Raw genomic sequence first — 6361 nt, 5'->3', positions numbered from 1 at the left:
AGAAGCAAAAAGATTCAAAATTCACAATAAAACCTAACACGCTCTCAAGTTCTGATGTTATTTCAGTAGCTACAGGTGAGAAAATTTCTGATAGCTAAGTAGCAGAAAGCAGAGGTGTTGGGAAGGACAAGGCTCCATAAGAAAATCATTAAGAAATAACTATTTTTTGCAAGTAAATTAAAAAGAAAAATAATCTTTTGCACAGAAAGAGAATGAGACCCACGGGAGATGGACTAGGAGATTTAGTTTTTATCTTAAAGCTGACTGGCAAAGAGGTGTCTTCCTCTGTCCATTAAAAAAAAAAAAAAAAGAAAAACAAAAAGAAAAATTGTGGGATTTTTCCATTTTTTCTCCAGTCGGTGAAAAATTCAGCAAATACAGCTGAATTCAGATCTGGGGATGGGAGAAGAGGCTGAGGGAGCAGTGGGAGAAGGTGGTTATTTCCATTCCAGCAGCGACTCCTTGCAACACGTTACAATGTGGGGCCCCAGATATTGTTTATATCAGTTTCCTTCCCTTACTGGGGGAGGTTCATGATGAGACAGATGGAAGCACATGTCAGATGGCTGGTGATCTGCTGAAAGAAAAAGACGAACAGGGAGATGAGTTTGCAGGGCTTTCAGTGCCACGTAGCATCTAGCTCAGGAGAAAAAGTGGCTCAATCTGTAAGCAGGAGTGTCAAGGCAGTTGAAGGAGTTGTCTTTCCTGGAGATGGAGATGGAGGTTTTTCAGCCTCCAAAAGATCAGAGTCTCTATCAGCTGGAAAGCTCAACTAACATCTATATTTTACCCATCTCTACCCATATATGCTTAGGTAGAAAATTTCCTACAGCTGCCACATTTCTGTTGTGTAATTCTGAATAATAACTGTGAAGTGGCAAATTTAATCCGAAGACTATCATGCTCCAAAGAGGTGATAAAAACCAAATAAAATTATTTCTTCTGCTGAACAGATCAACCATTGTCTGACTCAGCTGATTTCTGAATGTGCGAAGGCATTTTCTTATCCCCATGTCTCAAGCAGTGATATAACGTGAAATATTAAGACTCTTTTAAGTCTTGGCTGTATCAATTGGATTTTCTGCCTTGTAATTAAGTCCTACAGTTCTGTAATGGTGTTACCATGATGACTTTGACAGTAACTGGAAATATTAGTAACAGATATGAAGGCATATGAATACATGGGCTTCTCAGGGCTCTTATTCTCTGCTTTTATAGAAGCCTGCATTAAGGGCTTGGCCCCAAATCCCTCTGAATCAAGAATACTGGCAGTCAGTCTGGTATTATTAGTATTATTATTTATGTCCAAACAATTTCCATGAGCTTTGTAGCATATATAATTTGGACAATTCAAGTATCTGCAGCATCCTTTCTCACCTAAATAGGGCTATCAAAAATTAGGACTTTGTCCTTTCCCAGTGACCTCAGTTTTGTCTAACATGAACAGAGGCAGGAATCTTCAGAGAGAGTTTCCTGAAATAAATAGTGGCTATAGGGGGAATACTTTCTTGTGGGAGTAGTTAAAACTGGAAACAGAAGTGTCTTAAATCAGAAGACATGATTCCGACTATTTAATTAGAATATTAATATCGGTTACAACTAGGTGTGGCATAGATATTAAGGTTATATTACATTTTAGTGAATTCAGTCTTGATTATGAAGTGTTAAGCAGAATTTAAATAGCTTAAGAAATTTTTGTTTTTTCAGGAAGGGAATTGCATTTAATTTAGACAATTTTTACCCAGCGTAGCACTGGTTTAGGAGCATGTGCATAGTTATTGCCTAAGATTATGTTTCTGCAAGTTCTTGCCTGTCACATGCAAAGTTTGATAAAACAGGTATGAAAAGTGTGAGTAACAGAAACTCCTTAACCTTTAAAGAATAAATTATGTTAAGTATGATTAACTTTCACTTGGAGTAGGGCCAGAGCAATGGAAAACTAACCTGAAGATAGAGAATAATTTCCAGGGGGTGCAACTTGCTGCAGCATTTATACAGCAATGAGCAAAGACAGAAGTAGAAGAGCTTCCAGGCAGTGGAAAAGAAGACCAGAAGTCTCAGGAACATCTGCCAGGTTTCTACCAGCTTAGTTGCAATTTAAGTCAGTTGGATTTGGCTTTTATGTTATATCATAACCAATTTTATGACATTTATTAACTTTTCTCCTTCTACCCTCAAAGACACCTGCCAGATTCCTAAAAATAAGCTATATTTTTGTTATGATAGCATCACTAAAGACCCCATCTTCAATTTATTTTTTCTGAATGAAAATATCCCAGTGTAGAGTATTTGATTAGTGTCTTTTACAGCATATATTAAGATAGCATTTTCTGTCAGGCTCTTGTCTATCGGTTTTGTCCTAATTTTTTTTACCTTTTCTCAGTCGGATAATCAATCTTTTACAATGTTTTGTTTTCTTTTCTTTTTTCTGTCTAGCTTAGTGCTTCACATTGTTTCCCCACACAGTATAACTGTCAATAACTTCAATGGCAATCAATAACAATGGCAAAGTCTTTTCTACTAATAGTGTATATTTTATATTAACAAAGTAAAATGTTACATCATATAATGACTAACAGTGTGTATTTGTCATTCTTCTGTCTTTAACGTCAAGACAAGGTTACTATTACTGTTTTTACAGCAGGAAATAAGTTCAGATTTGACTGAAGAAATGGCAACTTTTCAGTGTTTTGCTTTGTTTGAATTGTGATTCAATCTGAAATACAGTAAACACTTAGTACTTCTACCAAGGAATGTCCTACAGGGATAAGGACATTCACCTTATTGTAGGACATTGTAAAGAAGAGAAAAATATTAGAAGTGGTCCAAAATGTTCAGTGAGGCTTAGATTGGTTATCCTAATAAAAACTCCACTGGTAAAGTTTATTATTTAAACCAATTTGTACCTGAAATCCTTCCATGTATTAAGAGCCCAGATCTTCTGTGTTGCCTGTATGTCTCTGCAGGAAAAGGGAGATGTTCCTGTCTGTCTATAATAGATTGAGAACAAGCATGAAACATCTTTTAATTATAACGTTGCTGTTCCCTGACGATCAGGGAGAGGTCTGGAAATTGAAACAGAGATCAGACACAAGTAATCCACATCAGCTTCGACTGCAAGAGAGACAATTACAACTACACCATCACTGACTAGCTTGAATCGTGCTCTTATGTTACCAAATTAAGATATTAATATAGTATCCTTAAGGTGAATGTCTTGCAATTATCCATAAAGTAGAAAACTTTTAATCAGATCTTGCACACTGCAAAATATATCAGAATGATGGTGAGGTTAGTGGAAATGGTTTTGTGACATACTATGAATTTTTAAGAGTTTAAAAAATAAATTGCAGTTTGTATGAATATTTCTTTACCTTTTTACTTGCAGAATATCAATGTTGTTTAGTGTTAAATATAAATACATAATGTTCATATTTCATATCATAATATTAAATGAATGGAAATGTTTATTTCTACTAAATTTTGGTTCCAATGTTATCCATTTTTTATATCTATTAATATTTTATGAGAAAAAAATGAAAATATTATTTGTAATTTTATGTAGCAATAAGATTTTCCTGTCATATTGTATGTGATTCAACAAAGCTGCTGTGTCAAAGTGGACAATAAATATATTTCTTAAAGCGACAGGAGCACATACAATAAATCCTCAATATTCCAGCGTACACACAAATGTCTGTAATAAATCTGTGTTTCTTTGTTTCTGCTATTACACTCACTGAACTTGACAGACTGTTTTATCTGTGCCATAGTTGGTCATGATGATGTCATTCCTTGCTCTAAGCTTAGATTATATAGCCTGTTCTTCTGGTCAATCCACTTCCAAATTGGAGGCCTATAGGTATCCATTTCCTTTTCCCAAATTTGACTCAAGTCGGATTGACCTCTCACTGCTTTTTGTATGTTTAAAATATTAGAAAAAAAATTTGTTTCTTATAACAGCTACCTGTTACACTATAGATGGAAAATATTCACTGAGTCAAATTTCACCTTGAAATTTGATCAATCTATCTTAGGGAAGAGGGAAGACTCATCCTGAAGTGGTCCTTTTCCCTTTCTCCAAGAGCAGTGGAAGAAGCAGAAACGACTGAGCTGGATTCTCCATGATCAGGACAAACAGCTAAAACCATGCCATTATGTTAGGAATGGGATTCACCTTTAGCTGTTACAGCTAAAACAAGATTTGGAAATGACAACAAGGTGGGGTAGTGCCTCCCCTGTTCTGCCCAAGCACAAGCTCTATTTTAATAACTCAGATTGGTTTCCAGCAAGAGATAATTCCTTGATCCAATTGACCATGTCTGTATGAGAGCTGATACCAGCACACAGAAATGATAGAAACACCTTTTTTTGGGAACAGCATTAATTTCCAATAATTTGAAGTGATTTTAGAAACTAGAGAAATAGTCACACCTAATCCACATTGAGTGCATTAACAGGTGAAGGATTTTCTCCATCTCCTTACTGGACAGTTAAAAACAATGTGTAAAACAGGACATTGAGCCCAAATCAGCTTGATGGGAAAGCTCCTTTATCGTCTGCTTTCTGGGATTAGGATGTGGTTCTGTCCTCTGTTTCACTGGTGTCTAGGCTATTTTAGTGTGACTTTTTCTCAAGTAACGAGGCTATTTAACCTACAGATTACAGACTATCTCTCTGTTGTTCCCATGCACAGTATTTACATATTTATTTCAGCCTAAAGACATCACGACTCCACTAGATGGCAGCCGGGACCTTCACAGGTCTCATCTCGCTGAAAACGGATTATACTTGTGACGGATTCCCTTGACACGTACCAATTAAGATGTCCTATTCAATGCACGAATTATTTCACTGTCTTTCCAGTGAGACTCTCAGCATTCAGTACAGCACCAATGGTCTCCACTATCCATCCTACAACCAGGACATTACATCTTTCTTTCACTTTCTGTTTGCCTGGGATTGCTGAAATGATCATAAAGGCACCTGGAGGGATCTCTGCAGGGTAGTGCCATGTGTTTACACTGGACATCCCTTAGTAGAGCAAGTCTAAGGTGCCCTTCAGGCCAGTGTGTCAAGCCTTGTACAGGTTGTGAGACTGCAAGTGTGGATTCAGGCATGGCTGAAGCTCTTACTCATCCCCAAGCATGGTCTACAGGCTCCCAGACCACCAAACACTACGGGAAAGCAGCATGCAACTTGTTTGCAAGGTGACTGTTGACTGGAATATGTATCACTTCACTTTTACAGCCACATTGAACACCACTCAGGGTCATAATGACTTCCCATGGCAGCCTATAGGCATCTCCAAGCATGAAGGGAACACATTGCAGTCCTCTGGGAACTGCCAAGACTCCGTGCATTGTTACTGGAAGCATCTGGGAGGAGATGGACTTCAGTGGGACTATCTCCTCCCATTTGGACAGATGATGGAGAAGCAGGCAGATGGTAAAGTTGACAAAGCAAAGGCAGAATCATTTCAATGTATTAATCAGTGCCTCAGAGCTAGTGTTTGAGTAAAAATAACTCCTGCCAGAAGCAGGACTCTCTTAGGCTATACCCCATCAAGTAGCAAACATGGATTCAGCACAAAAGCACCCCAGGTACAGGCAGCAGTATTGCTGTGGTTGTATAGAGCTCAATTCAAGCTTTAAAATCCATCTGAGATGCCAAGCAAAAGAAAAAGAATTAACAACTGACCTGGGCTTAGTGCTGCAGCTACTTGGCTGTTCACTGTTGTAGGAATAAGGAAGAAATTCTCCCCTCTGAGGGTGATGAGGCAGTGGAACGGGTTGCCCAGAGAAGTTGTGGCTGCCCCATCCCTGGAAGTGTTCAAGGCCAGGTTGGATGAGGCTTTGGGCAACCTGGTGTAGTGGAGGGTGTCCCTGTCCATGGCAGGGGGGTTGGAACTAGATGATCTTGAAGGTCTCTTCCAACCCAAACCACTCTATGATTCTGTGAAACTTTTTCACGGATGTCTCCATGGTGGCTGGCAACCAAGCACCACACTGCTGCCTACTCACCCTTCTCCACCCCCTGGGAAGGGAGAAGAAAGTTAAAAAGGAAAAAGAAAGGATACTGGCAGACAAGACAAGAACAATTCGACAACTAAAACAAAATAAAATAAAATTAAAAATAATAATGATAATATATGATAATATTCAAAATGATAATAGTACTTACAAACAAGTGATGCACAGTGCAATTGCTCACCATACAGTGACCAATGCATGTCCCATCCTGGCAAACGATCCCACGGATAAGTCCCAAAACCACAATCCCAGAAGAGTGAAATGCATGAAAAGAGAACAAGAGAAAGACAGAATTCTGAGAGTCTGAGAATCCAAAAGCAATAAAAACT

The sequence above is a fragment of the Tauraco erythrolophus genome, chromosome 7 (assembly GCF_009769465.1).
Source record: "Tauraco erythrolophus isolate bTauEry1 chromosome 7, bTauEry1.pri, whole genome shotgun sequence".
Lineage (NCBI taxonomy): Eukaryota > Metazoa > Chordata > Aves > Musophagiformes > Musophagidae > Tauraco > Tauraco erythrolophus.
This window is presented reverse-complemented; position numbering follows the sequence as displayed.